This window comes from Acinonyx jubatus, chromosome B3 (assembly GCF_027475565.1).
Source record: "Acinonyx jubatus isolate Ajub_Pintada_27869175 chromosome B3, VMU_Ajub_asm_v1.0, whole genome shotgun sequence".
In the NCBI taxonomy this organism is placed as follows: domain Eukaryota; kingdom Metazoa; phylum Chordata; class Mammalia; order Carnivora; family Felidae; genus Acinonyx; species Acinonyx jubatus.
The window spans coordinates 132436090-132457634 of NC_069386.1; the positions used below are offsets into that span (position 1 = coordinate 132436090).

Below are 21545 nucleotides of genomic sequence, written 5' to 3' on the forward strand. Positions count from 1 at the left end.
ATGTAAGCTTTTGTAAGTTTACTTCTTATTATCTGTTGTTTCTGCTGACTCTTGTTCAGGCTGTCTTATTTCCTGTGCACTTGGTTATCTTTGACAAATTATTCAGTGACTTTGAAACTTTATTCGCAGAACTTTTTAGAGACAAAGATAAAAATACATTGCCACAGAGAATATCTGCATTTGTTTACCATATTATTTTAAATTCATACATTGACATATAACCCAATTTAAAAATGGGCAATGGATGTGAATAGACTCTCTAAAGAAATATGACAGATAAATGACCAATAAACAACATGAAAAGGTGTTTAACATCAGCAGTAATGGGAAATGCAAATCAAAGCCACGAGATACCAATCCACATACATTGAGGACGGCTATAACCAAAAAGACAGACAAAAACAAGTGTTGACAAAGATCTAGAGAAACCGGAACCCTCAAAGATTATTGGTGAGAATAAAAACTAGTGCGGCTGCTTTGGGAAATGGTTCGGGAGTTCCTCCATGGAATTACCATATGACCCAAGAATTCCACTCCGTAGGTAACAGCTATGAGAATGAAAACTATATTTCCATACAAAAATTGTACACAAATGCTCACGGCAGCATTATTCATAATAGCCAAAAAGCGGATACAACCCAAATGTCCATCAACTAACAAACAGAAATACAAAAACAAAATATGGTAGAATCTTATTCAGCCATTAAAACGAATCGAGTACTGGGGCGCCTGGGTGGCTCAGTCGGTTAAGCGGCCGACTTTGGCCCAGGTCATGATCTCGCGGTCCGTGAGTTCGAGCCCCGCGTCGGGCTCTGTGCTGACAGCTCAGAGCCTGGAGCCTGTTTCAGATTCTGTGTCTTCCTCTCTCTGACCCTCCCCCGTTCATGCTCTGTCTCTCTCTGTCTCAAAAATAAATAAACATTAAAAAAAAATTTTTTTAATAAATAAATAAATAATAAAAAAAAATAAAACGAATCAAGTACAGATTCATGTTACCAAACAGATAAATCTTGAAAACACGCTAAGTGAAAAAGGCAAGACACAAAAGGCCACGTATTGTATAATTTCATTTACATGAAATTCCCAGAATAAGCAAATCCATAGAAATAGAAAGCACATTAGTGATTTCCAGAGATTGGGGGAAAAGGGGGAAATGAGAAGTGACTGCTAATGGGTACAGGTTTCTTTCCGGGGGAAAAAATGGTCTAGAATTAGTGATGACGGTTGTACAACTTTGTGAATATATGAAAAACCACTGAAGTGTACACTTCAAAAGGGTGAATTTTATGGTATGTGAATTGTATCTAAAGAAAAATAAGATATTAAAAAAATTACATCTTGGAATTTTGGGGGGACCACCAAGGTGATGTGAACCACCTCTCTACCACCATCCATGGTTACAACTTTCCAAGGACACGTTTTCTTCTCCTGTTTTACTTGGCGTCAAGGCAACTGTCCTTGTGGTTCCCTAAAAGAGGTAGAGTGAGTTTTAGTCCTTGAGGCCACAGACCTTTGGGATTTCCAGAACTAGAGGCAGAGAGTCTCCTGTTAGCTTATCTTGAACGAGCCCTAGGCTGACTTCTAACTACGCCTCCTGTCCTGCAAATCCACCAAATTCTTAATCAAGTCTAATCAAGTCTCCCCAGTTTAGCAAATGCACTCAGAGCAAATAAGAATTAAGGGCTCCTTTAGTCTCTGATTTTCAGCTTTCTCTTTGATTTTGGCATATTAATTCGTAAGTACCTTTTTTAAAAATTGCACTACAGCATTCTTAGCTATTTTCAGTGTGAAAGATTTTCCAAATCTTAACTATATTCCCAAAATGAAAATTCTCTATTTACTTTTCAAGTTAGAATGAACTCTAATGAGTTAGGACAGGATCTGCAAAAACAAAAAGCCTGATATAGTCTACATTAAAGTAGCTTCAGTATTCCTTGTGACTTCAGCTGATTACAGTAGATATTTAAGATTTAAAATATATTCCATTGAAAGTTTACTTTAGAAAAAAAATTAATTTGAGGGGGAGTCTAGTTTTAAAAGAATTGTAAGTAGGTGACTCCTTCTCTTAGGTATCAAGGCTCTTTACACAATTAAAGTAAATATGATTGCAGCAAGAATACACAAAGAGACCAAAGAAAGATTAGCCCAAAAACATATGCACACATATATGGAAACTTGGCATATGATGCGTATAGATCTGTAGGAGGAAAACCAGAGTGTTCAATAAATGATGCTAGGAAAAACTGATTACCCGTCTGGAAAATAAAATGGAACTGGACCCCCACTTCATATGACACAAAAACCAATCACATATGGATTAAAGACGTAAATACAAAAGGCAATACTATTTTAAAGCTTTCAGAAGAAAATATAAGACTACATCTTTCTAACCTCAAGGAAGAGAAAAATGTGTTAAGCAAGATGCCAAGGGGCACCTGGGTGACTCAGTTGGTTAAGTGTCTGACTCTGGATTTCGGCTCAGGTCATGATCTCAAAGTCGTGAGATTGAGCCCTGCTTGGGGCTTTGCACTGAGTGTAGAGCCTGCCTGGGATATTCTCTCTCGCTCGCTCGCTCACTGTCTCTCTGCCTCTCTCCCACTCACAGGCGCACACACACTTTCTCTCTCTCAAAATAAACAAATAAACATTAAAAAAAAAAAGCCAAAGCTTAAAAACAAAAAGATGCCAAAAGCATACACCATAAAGACAAAGTCTGAAACACTCAAGTACTCTAAACTATGGAATACATCTATCAAAAACCATATAAAGTAAAAGACAAGCCACTTGCTGGGGAGAAGATATTTCCCACATGCATAACCAATAAGACTCAGTACCATAAATAAATAAATACAACTTCTAGAAGGAGATTTTTTTAAGTCAAAAAAATAGGCAAAAGACATAGACATAACAGAATTGTGGAACATCTGACACCATCAGTAATTAAGGAAATGTAAAATTCAACCTTCAATGGAGGACCATTTCTCACCCACCAGATTGTCGAAAAGAAACAATTCAGATCATTACAAATGTTGTACAAACGTCTCAAATGTTGAGGAAGGGAACAAAGTGAACATTGAACACACTGCCTGTGGAAGTATAAACTGGTATAACCACTTTGCAAAACAATTCAGTATGGGGGCACCTGGGTGGCTCAGTCGGTTAAACGTCTGACTCTTGGTTTCAGCTCAGGTCATGAACTCACCATTTGTGAGACAGATCCCCGGGTCTGGCAGTGCAGATAGACCACACTGCCAGAGTAGAGCCTGCTTGGGAGTCCCTCTCTCTCTCCCTCTCTCTCTCTCTGCCCCTCCCTCACTCACACTGACATTCTCTCTCAAGAAAAAGAAAAATTCAGTATGTTCTAGCAAAACTGAAGATCCACAACTCTACTTCTGGGCAAAGAGACATGCGTTAGAATGGCCATAACAAAACAGCTCTTAGTGGCAAAGAGTGAAAATTAAATTAAAAAAAAAAAAAAAAAGAAAATGGAAAATGTCCCTAAATATCCATTAACAGGAAAACGGATAAACAGCAGTAAAGTCATACAATGGAATGATATAGAGCAATAAAAAGTACATGAACTGTAACATAGCAACATCAATGAATCTCATAAATATAATATACCAAAAAAAAGTAGCAGCATGGAAAGAGAGAGACACAGTCAGGGCTTTGAAAATATTCATAAGTGTTGTTTCTTTTAAATTTTTTTTCATGTTTATTTTTGAGAGACAGAGACAGAGACAGAGACAGAGTGTGAGTGGGGAAGGGGCAGAGAGAGGAGACAGAGAATCCAAAGCAGGGTCCAGGCTCTGAGCTGTTAGCACAGAGCCCGATGTGGGGCTCGAACTCATGGACTGTGAGATCATGACCTGAGCCAGAGTCAGACACCAAACTGACTGAGCCAGCCAGGTGCCCCAATAAGTATTATTTCTAAAGCATGATAGGAGTACAGGGGCATTTATTTTATTTGTATTCTCTAAATCTATAGCTGTGTGAAAAGTACTATTTTGTACATATGAAATAATTTCTCATTTAAAAATTAAGTAAATGCATGGCTGTGGTTGAAAACATGAAAATTACAGAAAACTATATGAAGAAAATAAAAATTATCAATAATCCCATCACCCTGAGATAACTACAGTATTTAAAAGAAAAAATATATTTAGCATATCTTTTTCTACTATTTAAAAATTTTTTTAAATGTTTATTTATTTTTGAGAGAGACACAGAGCACAAGCAGGGGAGGGGCAGAAAGAGAGAGACAGAATCTGAAGCAGGCTCCAGGCTCTGAGATGTCAGCACAGAGCCGGATGCGGGGCTCCAACCCACAAATCGCGAGATCATGATCTGAGCCGAAGTTGGATGCTTAACCGACTGAGCCACCCAGGCACCCCATCTTCCACTATTTTTATTTATTTTTTTACAGCTTTATTGAGGTACTTACAGTAAATTATACACATTTAAAAAGGTTTTTATTATGTTTATTTACTTTTGACAGAGAGAGACAGAGCACGAGAGGGGTTGGGGCAGAGAGAGAGGGAGACACAGAATCCAAAGCAGGCTCCAGGCTCTGATCTGTCAGCACAGAGCCCGACTCGGGGCTCAAACTCACAGACCGTGAGATCATGACCTGAGCCGAAGTCGGAAGCTCAACCGACTGAGCCACCCAGGCATGTATAATTACATGAGTCAAACATATGTATACACTGGTGAAAGCATCTTTACAACCAAGAAAATGAAGGGGTGCCTGGGTGGCTCAGTCGGTTAAGCACCCAACTCTTGATTTCGGCTCAGGTCATGATCTCACTGTTCAGGAGATCGAGCCCTGTGCGGGGCCTGCTTGGGATTCTCTCTTTCTGCCCTTCTCCCCACCCCCATCTCCATTCTCTCTCTCAAAATAAATAAACAAAAAAAAAAGAAAGTGAACACACTCACCATTCCCAAAAGTTTCCTCACACCCCTTTCCAGTCCTTTTCCTTTGCACCCATCCTCTGTTGTCTGTTACTTTAGGCTACTTTGCATTTTCTAGGATTTTGTCAGGTTTGAACACACTTTATGCATATGTCACACTTCACTTGACACTGACAGGTTTTCCAAAATGCTTTACCAATTTACACTTCCATCAGCAGAGAATGAGCGTTCCAGGTGCTCCATATCCTTTGCAACATTTGGTTATTGGCCTTTTCCATTGTAGCGATTATTTGCATATTCCCCAGGTAAATATACATAAAACTACTTGTCTGAACGGCAATGAAAAAAATTAAACTTCAATGATGACTGAAGTGACACTCATTGTAAAGAAATTTTCACGTTAAGGGCATTTTCCCTTGAATGCATGGTAATAACTGAAGCAAAGCCCTTGGTACATGCCTCATGGATTCCGATTTAGTAAAGACGTCTGATTTCCACATAAGAGATTTAGAAGAATCACTGAAATATATAAGAGGAATCACATGACTTTAATGCAAGCTGGGAGTATCACAGTACTGGAACTCAGGTGAAATACAATCCAACACAGTTTGTGAAAGTGTGACTTTAACACAGATAACACCAGACCCCAAGAGACCAAAATACCACTAAGATCGCGATCATTTGAATGAGGGATGATGAAAATCTTTCTCACAATAGTTCTATTCAGTCTGCTCAGCTACTTGCTCTCAGCTTCTGCTACTTAACCACAAGAGGGGAACAATGCTGTGAGATGCACTTTAACATAAAGGTATTCGACTGTCCTTATATTCTTTCCAAACGGACCATAAACTCCCCTCTACCACCCTGTAACTTCTTCTAATCTTTGTCTCTCAAAATAAGGACTCTACACTCCTTATCTTTATTTCTTCATTCTCTATTTACTCCTCAAATTCATTCATATTTGGCTTCTATCATTATCATTTTACTTATATTGTGTTTGCTGAGGTCAATGACCTCCTCCTATCCTGACTACCAAAGCCAAGAGACATTTAATCAGCGCCTATCTTCTATATCCTTCTGACTCATTTGACTGAGATAGATTTCCCTCCTGATTAAAACTCTTTCCTCTCCCGGCTTCTAAGCACCATTATCTGCTAGATTTTCCTCCTTCTTTCCTGAATTCTCCTCCTCACTCTCCATGGCTGTCTCTATACAGCACTTCAATGTTGGTTTCCCATGCTTGGTCTTCTTTTCTTGTTCTTACTGGAAGATTTCTTCCACTCTCACGGGACTAACTACACAAATCCATGATGCTTCCAACATTTACAACTCTTATCCTGACTTCAGAAAATCCCAATACTAGACAGGTCTGCCAGATGGTCTCCAAGAATCTCACTGCTTTTCTCTCAGCCTGAATTAATCTCTCAGTCTGTTAGCTTTATGCGTGAATACAATTATAATTCAAGTGGAGCCAATAAAATACAAGAGATACTTTTGAAATATTTTTCTTGAAGGGTTTAAAGAAACACAAATTTTTATAAAGACTTTCCTCCAGTTATGAAGGTAACTCATAGTAACCAAAACTACAAAACACAAGAGATAAAAGGCAAATCTCCTCCAATCCCAGCTCTCAAAGGCAAGCAATATTAACATGTCCTTCCAGAAGAAGCAGTTTTCACCACAATGAAGTTACATACCAAAATATCAAATTAGTAAATAGACGGTGTTGTTGTTAACTCTTCGTATTTTCCAGGCTACTTTTTGCAGTATTAATCAGAAGACAAAATTCTACTACATGCCTACCTGGAGTGAGAAGATTAGTAATATTCTAAAAACCAACGCAATCCTTTTACATGCTGTATTTTTTAGTATTCTAAAGGAATCGGTGTTTTTGGCTTGGCAACTATCTTGCCTATCCCTGGACGCCTACCTGTGTGCAATATACCCCACAAATCAGCCATCCTACTTTCCTTTATTTAAAGGAAACCACAGCAAAGAAGAAGAAGAAAAACTGTAAGGGACAGAAGCCAAATCTAAAATCAAGCTGGGTGTATAATTCCTGTTTTGCAAAAACCATAGGGAAGTGACATTTTAATACCCCTTCTCTGCTTCTACAAGTTTCAGAAACGTCACAGATTAAAGACACTCCGCTAATGTGTTCTTACCGGACTCTCCAGGCAAAGGAAGTTCGCTTCCCTCTTTGCCCAGAGGCCACCTGTACCGGGCAGAGAGCGGGGTGCAGGGTGCGGGCCGGGGACCCTTCCCTCCCGTCCGGGCGTCCCAGTGAGCGGACCCGGGCAGGGCAGGGGCCTGGCCTCGCCCCCCACCCCCGAGTCACTGAGCCCCTCCCCGCCCAGGCCACGGTGAGCTCGGCTGTCCGGGGACCTCAGACCTCCCCGAGGGCTCCGGAAAGCAGGTGTCCCCGAGAGACTCGGGAAACCGCCCCCCCCCCCCGCACCCCCAGCCCCCAAGCAAGGCGACGTTTCTAAAGAGTGAAAGGAGACGAAAAACCGTACACATCCGCAAGCCCCGGGCGGCTGGGGCAGGGGCCGCTCTCACACCGCGTCCCCCACCCCCGGAGGCCCCCGACAGCGGCCGCTCGAGGCCCGCGCCACGCTGCGCGCCCGGGAGCGGCCCCACGGCGCACCTGAGCCCAAGGCCCCCTCCCCGCCCGAGACGTGCCGCCCGGCCGCCCCGCGCGGGGTCTCCACGCGCCGCTCCCGGGCGCCCCCCGCTCCACGCCGCGCTGAGACGGCGCCGCGCGGCCGAGGCCGGTTACCTCCTGCAGCCAGCGGGCGCTCCGCCGTGGCCTCCCGCGGGAGCCGGGCCCGGGGTCACCTCGTGCGGCCGCGCCCCGAGACCCCGCCCCCGGTCCCTCCAAGTCCGCCCCGCCCCTCCAGAGGTGCGCGCCGACGGGCGGGGCGGGGCCGCCCGGCCGGTACCTGAGCGCGCGAGTCTGCGCGCTCGGCCCCTCCCTCCCCGCCTCTCCCAGCCGCGGCCCTGGGCCCCTCCGGAGAGGTCTTTGGAGTGCCTGGAGGGGTCAGAAGGGAGATAAAAACTAACCTAGGGACAGAGGGAACGTTTGGGGCCTGATGAACTTTTATGTAGAGGGGACGGAGGAGCAGTCTTTCTTGCCAGAGGTGTGGCTGCACCCTTGGAAACGGAAGAAGCTTTTCTTAGCTGCCTTGTAGCGTCACCTGACTTTACACCCTAATTTTAAATTCTTTAAGGATCAGCCCGCTTCTCTTCACTTTTGTGGCTTCACAGCTACTACCACCTCGCTAGCAATAGGTCTGTTGGAAGGTGTCTACTACAGTGCCCGGGCCCCCATATTATGCTACAATCCACTCTAGCACCTTGGCAAGGAGTGGGCTCGCCCTTTTCTTTTATGCCTCCCACGGTGGGAGTCTCAGCCCAGTTCCTGGAAAGTTGTTGAGTGGATTCCTAGATTACCTGTTGATGAATGGCTCAGCTTTTGAAAGGCTGAGGAAGTACGAATTGAAGTAAAGGTCAGCCTTTTCTTCCCAAGGAGCAGTCTGTCCCAAAGGGGGTAAGTGGGTTCTGCTCATCTCCAGGCCCTACAGATGCTGGAGTGCAGGTGGAGGGGGGGCTAGATCCCAAGATCAAATTAATCTGGGAAACAGACACAGTATAATTACCCTCCTTGAGAGTCACGGGCACTTAACACGCTTAAGAACTGTGTTTTGCTTTGTATCATCCTGTAGTTCCCAACTTTATTTGACTTGAAGGATGGTAGGCCAAAATATGCCACTTTGACATAAGGGTTCTTTTAAGTTAAAGGCACTTGAACAACAGCAGATACAAGAAGATCACTCTGACCCTCTTTTTTCTTCCTGAAAGTGGAAGATGAAACTCCGGAGTGAAAGATGTCTTCCCTATACTGGGAGGCAAGAAACATTCTTATCACCAGGGAGTAGAGGATAAAGGAAGTCTATACCCACAAACCTTGTGAAACTAACCCTGATCTTCCTAGTCCCTTCACCATTGTCTGCCCCAGCTCAAGCCCCTTTTCCATTATTTAGCACCCTTTGTTCAACTTAGTATATAATGTTCATCTCTAACTGCTTCTTTGGATCTTCATTCTCCCATAAGGGCTGCTGTGTCCATGTGAAAGAGCTGTATGCTTCACTCCTGTTCATCTATGCCAATTTAATTCTCAGTCCCAGCCAGAAACCCTAAAAGGGTGGCAGTAAAATTTCGCCTCCCTTACACACCACACAACTCTCTTTCTGAGAGATGCCTGTTGCCATCCTGGGGAATTAGTGTTTCAACTCACACACTTTGATAAACACTGCTTAAAAGTCCTCGTACATTCACCTTCAATCATTTCTCTATTACAAATGTTTGCAAAGTTCTGTACTGTTTACACAAAGCTTTCACATGAGTCATCTCATTCGACCCTCACAATTACAATGTGACTGTTATTATCCTTGTTTTACAGTTGAAAATATTGAGAGTCAAACAAATGGTGGTTGCCTGAGTATAGAGTCAAGACCGACTCTGGACTTCAGACTCCAAGGCTCTTAAATATATATTATATAAAATGTGTGCGTGTGTATATACACACATGATGTGCTCTATTTATAGGTCAAATGAGAGAGAGAATATGTATATTTTCTCTGACACTTTGTATTAGAAAAACTCAGTTTCCCACCTGTTGTAGGGGAAAACCCAGTTCTTTCCTCCTGCATTATCTCTTGCCCGTGTATCTCCTTTACTCCTCATATAAAACATTTCATTTCCAACATTTCTGGTCACTAAATATGTGGAGGTTTTCCCCCCACACCAAGTAATTCTCTGCAACATCAGATACATGTCCCACAATTCAACTCAATTCTGACATCACTTTCCTGGAGAGAGCATCAGATCCCACAGGTGAAGCGTTCAATTCCACAAGACTGTCTTCCGGCACCCCCACCCCACCCCACCCCCACATCACATGCCAGGTTATCACCTGTGCTTCGGACCAACCAGCTATAGGTCAAAGTTTCCAATGAACCGCCCCCCACCTTGGGTTCAAGTAATTTGTTAGAGCAGCTTACAGAACACAGGGAAATGCTTAGTTTTACCAGTTTATTACAGGATATGATAAAGGATGCAGGTGAACAGCCAGATGAAGAGAGATACATAGAGCAAGGTCTGGAAGGGTCCCCGTGGAGTTGGGGTGCATCATCCTTCCAGTGTGGATGTGTTTGCCAACCTGGAAGGGCTTCAAACCCTGCACTATTGGGATTTTATGGAGGCTTCCTCACATAGGCATGATCACGTATTAGCCCCACTTCCAGCCACTTTCCCCTCTGGCAAGTTTTTAATCATGGTCTTTCTGGTGACCATTCCTCATCCAGGAGCCCACACAGAGTCACCTAGTGCTCTTATTACTTGGAAATTTACAAGGATTTTAGGATTTCCTGAGCCAGGAACCTGGGGCAGAGACCAATACGGTAGATAGATAGATAGATAGATAGATAGATAGATAGATATGTCTATAGATAGATATAGATATAGATATAGATACATATTTTTTTTATTTTTGAGAAAGAGAAAGAGAGAGAGACAGAGTGCGAGCAGGGGAGGGGCAGAGAGAGAGGGAGACACAGAATCTGAAGCAGGCTCCAGGCTCTGAGGTGTTGGCACAGAGCCCGATGTGGGGCTCCAACTCATGAACCATGAACCACGAGATCATGACCTGAGCCAAAGTCAGATGCTCAACCCACTGAGCCACCCAGGCACTCCTAAGAGACCGATATTTATTTTCTAACATCTCACACCCTTCAATAGAGCACATCCTTGGCTAGAAACCTCTAGCTGCACGTGTTAGTTCTCAAGGCGAGGGACCTTCACCTATCCTTTACTCTCCTGCAGCAACTGACATCATAATGCAGGGCATAAAAGTGTCGCTCAGATGTGCTGAAGGAAAAAAGAATGAGTGAATGCTTAGTAATACTTATTAACTGGACTGAGCCCTTGGGTCCCTACCTGAACAATCTTACCAACCTCCTCGCTGATACCAAAGTCCCAAGAGAAAGCATTCCCTGAAATGTTCTTTCCTTCCACCTTCCATCTAAAAAGGTGTCCTTAAAAGAACACTTCTGTTGACAAAGATAGTTCTTTGAAAACAATGAAACCGTGTCCTTTGTTTTCCTCGAAATGGGCCTCCTTCCTGTTCCAGAGGCAAGATAGGAATAAAGGATACTGTGTACCTTTCTCTGTGCCCTTGTGTTTTAAACTCTCCCCATAAAGTGATGGTTCTTGCAACATTCTGAGTGGCTTTTGTTGGCTTAGTTTTAATGTTAAATGTTAATGTTTAATGTCTTATACTCTTTGAAGCAGATCTGAGGAGAAAAATATAACCAGGTTGGTGTGGATAACATTGCTGCTTAGATTTTCCTACTCATATTCTTTCATTTGAGAGAGAAATCACCTCATCCCTGTCCCAATCCCTTTTCATTCATCCTGCATTTAGTGCAGTTTATAAATGATGAATGACTCAGTCCAGTCCTACCCCTTCAGCCTCCCCTCCACTACCCATTTTGGGGTATATTTTTGACTTTCTGAACCAACTGTTGTTCCCTCAATTGCCAAATTTGCACTACTGTTTCCCTTACCTCTATTGTATGGGTCTCAGTTGGCAAATTCACGTTTATTCATTCACGTTCGTATCACCCCTTCTGGAAGATGAAACGCCGTAACAGCCATCCCAGAGCGAATTAGGTGCCTAACCCCAGCATTCCCACCACCAGCCATCCGTATTTCGATCATGGCACCTACACGATCATTGTGATTGTTGGCTTCTTTGCCCTCCTCCTACTAACCTCATCCTACGTGAGTTACCAAATAGACAGGAATTATAACTTCCTGAGCCTAGCACCTGACCCATAGAAGCCCTTCAAATATTTGTTGAATGAATGAGAAAAAAAGTCTTTAAAAGAATATGAATTCCTAGAGTGCTCGTGAAGTAATACCACAAATACAAATAGCCATATGAATAAAATGGAGGTGGCAGACAGATTTCTGCTTCCCCCCAAATTATTTTCTTCTCATTTTCTGCCTTAGAAAAGCAGAAGCCTGTACATATTCATTCATTCATTCATTTATTCATTCATTCATTCATTTATGTACTTGTTCAACTAACATTCTTGAGTACCAGTGGTACATCAGGAACAATCCTAAGCACTTGCTTCAGAGGGAAAGTGACATTTCAGCAGAGCCATGAATGCTCACCAAACTTCCTTTCCTTTTCCTGAACACAAAGCTGAATTACTTTGTCCTTTCCCCTTCACATGGGGCCAGTTCTCACCCATAGAATTTGAGCAGAGGTAGAGTTTTACTTCTGGGTCTAGATAATTAAGAACTGGTGAGCCTTCTCCCCACTCTCTCCCTGACCACCTTAGACCGTTGCTGAAGCTGAAAATGTGACCAGATGGGAGGCCAGGTCCCTGATTGACTTCACAGAACAAAGCTCTCCCCACCACCCGCTAATCTTGACGGGATTGTGATGGGAGTGAAAAATAAACTTTATGGTGTGAACTCCTAACATTTAGGGATTCTGCTCCCCCCCACCCCCACCAAGCAGGTATCTTTACTTACCCTGATTAACACTGTCAGAAATGATGGCATATAGATTACATAAGACACCAGAAAATGTTGTCTCCTGCTCTAACCATTGCATGGGAGACACGGAACATGAAAATTTTTCAAAGGTATTAAGGCCACAGACTTTAAGTTTGTCCCAATTGGACAAATAAATATCTTTATGAATGCACAGCTCTTTGTGCTCTCTTTTGGGTGGCCACCTGATCAGAATGCTGACAACTTGACCTGAAAACTGGCATAGAGTCACCATCACTCAGCAGCCCTTGTGAATCTCTTTCCTGCACGTTGAAGAATTTCCCTGAGTGAGCTTCAGGAGGTCTGGTGTCACTCAGAGAATATAGTTGACTTTGAACAACACAGTTTTGAATTGCCTGGGTCCACTTACACGTGAATTTGGTACAGTACAGTGCTGTAAATGTATCTTTTCTCCCTCATGATTTTTAGTAACATTTTTTCCCTCCAACTTACTTCATTGTAAGAGTACAGCATATAATACATATAATATACAAAATACATGTGAATTGACTGGTTTTGTTGTCAGTTAGGCGTCCAGTCAACAGCTATTAGCAGCTAAGGTTTTGGGGAGACAAAAGTTATACCCAGGGGTGCCTGGGTGGCTCAGTCAGTTAAGCATCCAACTCTTGATTTCGGCTCAGGTATGATCTCACCATTAATAACATCAAGCCCCGCCTCAGGCTCTGCGCTAACAGCACAGAGCCTGCTTGGGATTCTCTCTCTCCCTCTCTCTCTGCCCCTCTGCTACTCTCTCTCTCTCTCAAAAATGAATAAACATTAAAAAGAAGTTACACCCAGATGTTTGACTGCCCAATGTGTCCTATCCCTAACCCTGCCTTGTTCAAGGGTCAACTGTATATTGAGAGATAGAAACTAAGTGTGAGAAGTTGGCTCTGAAGGCTCTTGAGGATCCCACCAGGGAGTTTGTCTACTGATCTCCAGGACACGTGATGAATAAACCAGGACTGTTTGCGATGGAGTGAGCTTCTTTTTTTTTTTTCTTTTCCTTCCCCCATCCTCTTCTTTCCTGGATAACTAGTACCCACCAAAGCTAGGGAACAGTGGGAAAATGGCTGGTCATAGATGCTCCACCAAGAGACCTAGCATGATGAAGTCCTCTTTTCCCAGTGCCCTCGCCCCAAAGCCCTTCCCCAACACATCACCATCCTCCTCCTTCTCCAAGCCCCATTAATCAATGAAGCTTCAGAGCACCAAGAGGCTGACAGTTTCACGGAAGCCTAAATGAAAATTATTCAGCCCCTAGGACAAGAGGCAATAGCACCGCTGGAATCAAAGGAAGGTTATAAAAGAGGAAAAGAAGAGAGGATTCAGGAAAAAAAAAAAAAAGGAGGATTTTCTACCAACCACCTCATCAACTCACCCAGACTGGGAAGCTGGTCTAAAGAGAATGAAAGACGCGTGGAGCACATCATGTGGAACTGCCCCAGGATTCCAGAACAAATGCCCCCAGACTCCCTTAATGAAGGAGAGAAACATCTAAATTCCTACTTCCTGTGAACTTTGTACGGATTGGAAGAAATGATTCAAACCTAAAGTAAATGTGTCTGCATTCTTCTGGACTCCCATGTACAATGGCTTAAACTGTGTCAACTTGCTTAAGCTGTAACTACATCTCCCAAAATTTCTTTCCCTATGTATGGCTCTATGTTAGACTGAGCGCAAGAGGAATGTGGACAAGATCTGGAAGGTATAAATGAAACAGAGCTATTCCTCTTGGAAGACCCCCCAAGATTACAGTGGCAGACCAACAGAGATGCTGTCAGCTTCCACAGCCAGTCCTCCCAGGCCGTCCTCCAAAGCCTGGCCGAAGACCTACAGAGCTGAGAGCTATCCCTAGATTTTTCCACAGTTCTTCTGTGGAGTCTGCTTGTGCAGCCAGGTGTGCCCAGTTTCCTAGATGCAAATTCTGAGCCAGTACGTTCACCTGCACCAGTACCTCATAGGGGGCCGTTTAGGCTTTGATTCTTCAACCCCACTTCCAGACCTTTATTCCCCCAAGTTTCTCCCATAACTCTGTAAGATCCTATTCTTGTATCAGTAACACTTTAGTGCTTCTGCTTCCCTGGCTGGAGCCCTCTCATTCGCCAGGCGTGTCCTTGGCTGCCCAACAGGATGATTACATGGGTTATACTTTTCTTCCCTTCCCCTGTGAAAGAAAAAGTCCTGGTATTATAAGTAGGAACTACAAATATTTGGGTAGAATCATACACCAACAGGGGTCTCCCCAAGAGAGGGTAGTTATTTAGTTGCTCACTGGCTTCACAGAATGACTTCACTGGAGTATGGAAACTGACTTTTGACTTTGCAAGCTTAGAAACTTGTGTCTTTTCACGATTAGCATTTTAAGTGAAACTCTGTTGAAGAAGAAGGCTCAGCCAAGCTCCCTAGGGACTGAGGTAGACAATAGATTCTACCAATATTAATAGGGCCTGTCTGTGAACAGAACATGAGACAAACCATAGCTATGGGTCCCAGATGCTTCTAGCTCATGGTCCAAACATTATACTATACCCTACAGAAACAACCATATAGGAAGCTGAGTGATAATCAGAGGGTTGCCCAGGGAGACACGTGGAACCAAAATTAGAGAAATTAGGAGAAATACTGAGGGCTTAAAAGCACCAAGTTATGATAGCCATCATCACTGCCACAGAACAGACTAGCATGTCACAGTTGCAGGCGAGCAGTATGGTTTCACTCACCAAGAGTAGTCATAGAACTTCTTCTCTGTGACCGTTTACAGTATTGGCACCAGCCCTTCATCCCTCACTGTACCCATACTCTTGGCCATGACTTTGAATTTCCTTCCACTCAAGGAGTGGACTAGATTTGCCTAGCCCTTGATTATGGGTTCAGCCATTCGGCTCACTCTGGCCAATAGAGTGATATAGGACCAAGAGTGTTACATGTCAGCGCTTAGCTGAAAAGGCCTTGTATGTTGCCACTTGCCCTTTGTGCTTCTGCCAAAGCCATGAGAAGATTCTGCCTGGGCCAAGCCAGGTGGTCCAATGAGGATGAGAGACATGGAATGAGAGTCATTCCAGATAAACCCAGACGAGATGAGCTAATCTCCAGCTGACCAGCAGACACATGAGAAACAATAGATGATTGTCATTTCATGCCTTGGCGTGTTGGGACCATCGCAGGGCAATGGTTTCCTGACACACCCTCCAACCATGATTTTCTGTGGTGAGGTGGAGGAGAGCTCCAGACCAGTGTGCCCAGACCCCCTCTCGTGCCACTAGGGGGCTCCCGTTGGGCCAACGGTAAATCAGAGGATTCAGCCTCATAACCTTCAGTAAAATTCTGTTTAACAATTTTCTATCCTTTTGGTCAGATATGGAATCAAAATATGTGTCACAGCAGAAAAGAGAAAGATTTAAAAACTCTTTGGACGACTACATCTGAATATTAGTGGTTGTTTACAAATGCAACTCAAACTCACTATCTGAAATAAAATTTGAAGGCTATTATTTGTGATTTTTGCTTTCATCAGAATTTGAGGAAAACTCATACGCCCAGAAAAATCCCCAGGCAGTTTAGGATGCCAAGACTTTCTTTCCTTCTCTTTAAAACTGCTCCATAAGAATTCACGAATAAATGTGGTTGGCAGGTGAGCCAAATATCCAAAGACGTATTCTTACGACAATTGCGTCTTAATTTGTTAGTTTGAAGTACGCATTGATCTTTTTATTAATTAGAGGCATCGGTTGGGGAAGGAGTGTCTTCAAAACACTTTCAGTCCTATTTTCTCGGGCATTCCTTTCCCCTCCATGACTCCCTGCCTGTTGTTAGCTTCCCCCACCCTTCTAGTTTATGAGGGGACGGATGAAGTTGGGATCTTTCTTGAGGAAATGTGGGAGGTCTGCAATCCATTTCCTACTTGAGCCTCATTTACCAGAAGAAAAAAGAAAAACAACAACGCAAACACACTTCCAGCAAAACTGGACAGCAGCTCTGCACACTGGCTTTTAAAGAGCTATTGTATCACCCTGGGAGGTGACAGCACTCCGGGGACAGCACGGGGTCTGTGAGGGCCAATGAAGCATACCCTTCCATTCCTAAAAAACATCCCCTCAGGAAACAATTTGGCATTTCCTGCAAAACATGAGCTTGCTTGGAAGCCTGACCAACTCATCACCGCTGTTCGTCTCATACCGCAAGCCTGATTAATAACAATAACTAGTCGGAGAACATAGTGGATACAACTTCAGTGGGAAAGAAGGCAAGGGGAACAAACAATATCCTTGCCAAACAGACACACATGCCCACATGCCCACACACTTGCCCCCAGCGTACAAAGCCACTTAAAAATGTGAAGAAATGTAGGGCGCCTGGGTGGCTCGGTGGGTTAAGCATCTGACTCTTGGTTTCAGCTCAGGTCACGATCTCACGGTCTGTGGGTTCAAGCCCGGCTTCGGGCTCTGTGCTAACAGCACGGAGCGCCTCCTTGGGATTCTCTCTCTCTCTCTCTCTCTCTCTCTCTCTCTCTCTCTCTCCCTCTGCCCCTCCCCCACTCAAGCTGTCTCTCTCAAAATAAATAAATAAACTCAAGAAAAAGTTGAAAAACATAAAATGCCTCAATCAAAACCACTTTGCATTACTGAGAACGGGGTTAAAAATTACTTCCCTTCTCCCATCCAAATACATTTGGAATGATAATAGCTGCCATTCTCTGCTGACATGCCAAGCACTGTTAATGGTATGTATGTGTGTGTGTGTGTATACACACACACACACACACACACACACATATGAATAGACTTATTTTTAATTCTTCCAACAACCCTGCAGAGTGGGGATTATTGTCTAAACTTTATAGATGAGTAACTTTTCCAAGATCACAAGGAAGTGATGAGGGAGTCAGGATTTGACCTTAAGGCTGTGTGTGTATGACTTTAAAGGTCAAGCTCCTTTCATTAAATCACAGGCTCGGTCAGCAAACTGGAAAGTCCAGACATAGGAGTTATGTTTACATAAATCCAATTCATAACTCAAGGCCCATTGAAATGGCCATCTCTTCTACGAATTCTTGACTTGTTCTAGACAGAGCTCCGATGGTTACAAGGAACAGAAACCCACTCAAATTAGTTCAAGTAAAAGACAGAGCATGGCACTCTGGGCAAGGAAACGAAGGGAACATACTTTTTCAGGAATCTTGACAAGTGAGCCCCAGGAAGAGCAGAACCCAAGGATGTCCAGACACCCTGTGGCCCCTCATCTCCCAGAGTCTGCTTCTTTCTGCATGCCTGCACACCCCAACCCGCTTCTTGGGGTCTCTGACCCCTCAGAGCTGCAGCCTGCACCGGAGTCCATGCTGCATGCCTTGGTGGCAAATCTGCTAGAACTTTGAGCTTAGGGCCTACCGCCCAAAAGAAGACACTGCGGCTCCCTTCAGATTCCAGCAATCTGATGGGCTCAGCTCAGACTTTCCAGACACAAGGCACAGGCTGCTGGCCGGTCTTCCCAGCACACAGTTGGGCACTCTGGGTCAGATGTTGACCTTGGCTCAGTCAGAGGCAGCAGGGAAGGGAGAATCACATGATCTGCTGCTATACCTGGGCAGGAAGCACCCTAAAATCCAAGAAGTGCTCAGCTCTTACTCACTCTCCTTTTCTTTACAAGGCTGGCTTATGCACCTGGTTTAATTTTAAGTTGCTTCCTCTTGCTCTCCAAATGCCTTTCACTTTCTAGTTTCCTAGAGAACCACATCTTATCCTTATACCTGCAATGCCTAGCCAAGTGCTAAGAACACAATGGACACTTAAACATTATTTGCTTTGTTAGGGTTCATCGCGGGGCAGGACAATGCAGATGACCGAGAAGAATGTCTTCATTCTTTTTCTTGCCCACAGAAAGGCCAAAAGAATTAGATAGAGAATATAAAATGTGATCACAAGTCTTTAACCCCACTAGCTTAGCTGCAGCATAATGGAGAAGAAAAAGAATTTGACCCTAAGCACACAGACTATATAGAGTTTCGTCTCTCTCTTTTTTTTAATTTTTTGATGTTTTATTTATTTTTGAGAAAGACAGAGACAGACAGAGTGCAAGTGGGGGAGGAGCAGAGAGAGAGGGAGACACAGAACCCAAAGCAGGCTCCAGACTCCAAGCTGTCAGCACAGATACTGACGTAGGGCTCGAACCCATGAACCGTGAGATCATGCCCTGAGCTGAAGTCAGACGCCCTAACCAACTGAGCCACCCAGGCACCCCAGAGTTTCTTCTCACTCTTACTAAAAGAGGCATCCAGGCCAATGGCCCTCAACCTAGAATAATGCTCCTATGTACCATATCCTTGTTCTGATTCTATCCCTTAATTACCCATTCAGAGAAGTCTAATAGAATTAAAATATATGACGGTTCTGCTATTATAGTGGTCAGCTTGATTCTGCTCTGATTTGCAAACAGAAAAAAAAATCATAAAAAGTTTTGAAACCTTGTTATTAAATTACTAGTAACAAATTATTGGAAACCATGCTACAATTGGCATTGTGCTTGGAAGCTGTGAATTTAGGACACTCTACTGTCAACAGCTGAGATGACACTAACCGTATCAATGAGGATACTTTTGGCCACCAGTAACAAAAAAACCCAACTGAAGTAGTCATAAAAGTAAGGAAATGTATTAACTTGTGTGGTGACTTAAATCATGTTCATAGTTCTTTGAAACTCCTCTCAAAGGTTGGGTTCTATGTCCCCTGTCCTTTATGTAGGCTAACCATAGTGACTGGTTGACCAAGAGAATACTTCGTCAATTACAGAATGTGGAAATAACGAAATAGGACATCTAAGGCTAGGTCATAAAAGGCAGTACAACTTCTATTTGGCTGTCTTTGGGTGCTTGTTCTTGGAATCCAGCCACCTTTGCTCTGAGGAAGCCAAAGCAGTTTGCAGAGAAACCCACATGGAGATGCCCACATAAAAAGAACCAAGGGCCAGGACCCTCTGATCCAACAGAGCCAGCACCAACTTTCCAGCTATGTGTGTGAGCCACCTTGGAAGTGGATCCTTCAGTTCCTGGTTGAGCTACCCCCACTGACACCTTATGGAGCAGAGATGAGCCTTCCCCACTGAACCCTGCCCATATTGTGTTTAGGAGCTAAATAATGATAAAACATTGTTGTTTTAAGCCTCTACATCTTGGAAAGGTCTGTTGCACAACCACAGATCATTGAAAGGAAGTGCAAAGGTAGGTTGAACTTCCAAGTCACTGTTTCCCCAATCTGATCATTTACCACCGAATGTTTTCTTCCCCTTTGCTCTGAGATTTGAGATTATGTAAACGTTACCCTAAATTGACCTCCCTCATGTTTCTATAATGGCTGACATGGACAATCAGACCTTTTTTCTTCAATTCAGATGAGGGGGATAGAATGAATTCCCCAGAACCAATCTTGAGAGATCAATTGTTCCAGACAAACATCTCTCTTCCTGTCCCTTTGGTCCTCTACACCCTGTCCTCTACTCCAAACGTGGACTTCCAGCAGCAGCTGCTATATTTTCCCATGATTTCACCACCCCCCCCCCAATCAGAGTTGATTGGCTCATGAGAAGGCACCTAAACCCAAGGAACGTCCATCAGAATCTTTGTCTAGGATATTTTTTTTCAAACTGTAACCAGAAAAGAGCAGTCAGTCCTCTGTTTTGGTGATGGAAGACCCTTTGGGGGCCATATCTCCAAGAGAGAAGTCAATATACAATAAAGGAAAATAAAGGAGATATGCCAAGAGAAGCAAAAGTGGTATAGGAGGTTTCTTGGTTGAATTCAGTCTGCACTAGATTTCTTGGTTGCATTCAGTCCTTAGGGAAGATTCACCCTGTTTTTACCACTGTTCTAATACATAAGCCACACCAGTTATAAACCCACAAATTACATCTTTGCCTAAGTTAACACATGTTTGGTTTCTGTCACTTGAACACGAGACACTTAACGGGAATTCTCCAAAAACTAGGTCCTTACAAGATTCTTTGGAACTGAGTCTTTGGCATTTTCATTCGGTTGTGATGCGCATACATTTTCATTTGCTTTGCATGATGCTCGCCTCTCAGTATTGGTTTAAGGCATAACGTACTGGAAAAAACATGGGGTTTACAGGCGGAATACCCGAGTTTAATTTCTGGCTCTTGTACTTTTTTGTGACAGTGCGAGAACCTGAGCCTCAATCTCTTTCCTGCAAAGTGGGGATAATAGTCTTTGCCCTAGCAACCTCTCAGGGTCATTATGATGCTCAAAAGAAGAAAATGGGGAGGGACAGGCCATATTTGTCCTTGTACTCCTAATGTCTACCAGAAAGTATTGGGACAGTGGTGTAGATACTGAACAAATATTCGATGAGGGAAAGAAAAAAATACAAAGCATTTTGTACACCAAAGCACTATTTAAGTGTGAATTAAAGTGATTAAGACCATGTTGCAATGGTGGAGTATATGTATAAAGATGTATGTTGGCAGGGCGCCTGGGTGGCTCAGTCAGTTAAGCATCCAACTTTGGCTCAGGTCATGATCTCACGGTCTGTGAGTTCGAGCCCCACATCAGGCTCTGTGCTGACAGCTCAGAGCCTGGAGCCTGCTTTGGATTCTGTGTCTCCCTCTCTCTCTTCCCCTCCCTTGCTCATGCTCTGCCTCTCTCTGTCTCAAAAATAAATAAAAAACATTAAAAAAAATTTTTTTTAAAGATGTATGTTGGCAGGTTAAGTTGATCTTTGGGCTGAACGACAATTTTGTACCTTCCTATATAAGTTTCCTATAAACTAGATGTGAAGTGAAGGGAACTTGTGTCCGGTACGCCCCCACCCTCCCTTTGGTTATTCTCCCTCTTTTTGGTCCAGGCAGTGTGTCAAAGTGTCTCTGGTCCCCAGTTCTAAATGTGGCCAATGCTTTGGAGCTGCTGGATGGTGTTGCAGAAGCATCAAGACGGAAATGATGGTGAAGAAAATGGTTGTTAAAAGGATCCAAGGCCCTTTTGCTTATGATTAGCACAT

At 43.6% G+C, this 21545-nt stretch overlaps 1 protein-coding gene across 8 annotated transcripts in view; it reads right to left on the reverse strand.

Moving 5' to 3' along the window:
- TC2N (tandem C2 domains, nuclear) overlaps positions 1–7823 on the reverse strand; it is a 44717-nt gene extending 36894 nt beyond the window's left edge. For 2 of the 8 annotated variants that reach the window (XM_053224850.1, XM_053224849.1), the window contains exon 1: positions 1336–1468. The gene's annotated coding sequence lies outside the window, so the exon portion shown is untranslated. Of the gene's footprint in view, positions 1–1335; positions 2956–2990; positions 3087–4935; positions 6901–7690 lie in introns of those variants that run through there. The other 6 variants (XM_053224845.1, XM_053224848.1, XM_027066440.2 and 3 more) reach the window with 6 other exon arrangements.
- Between the last annotated feature and the right edge of the window lie 13722 nt (positions 7824–21545).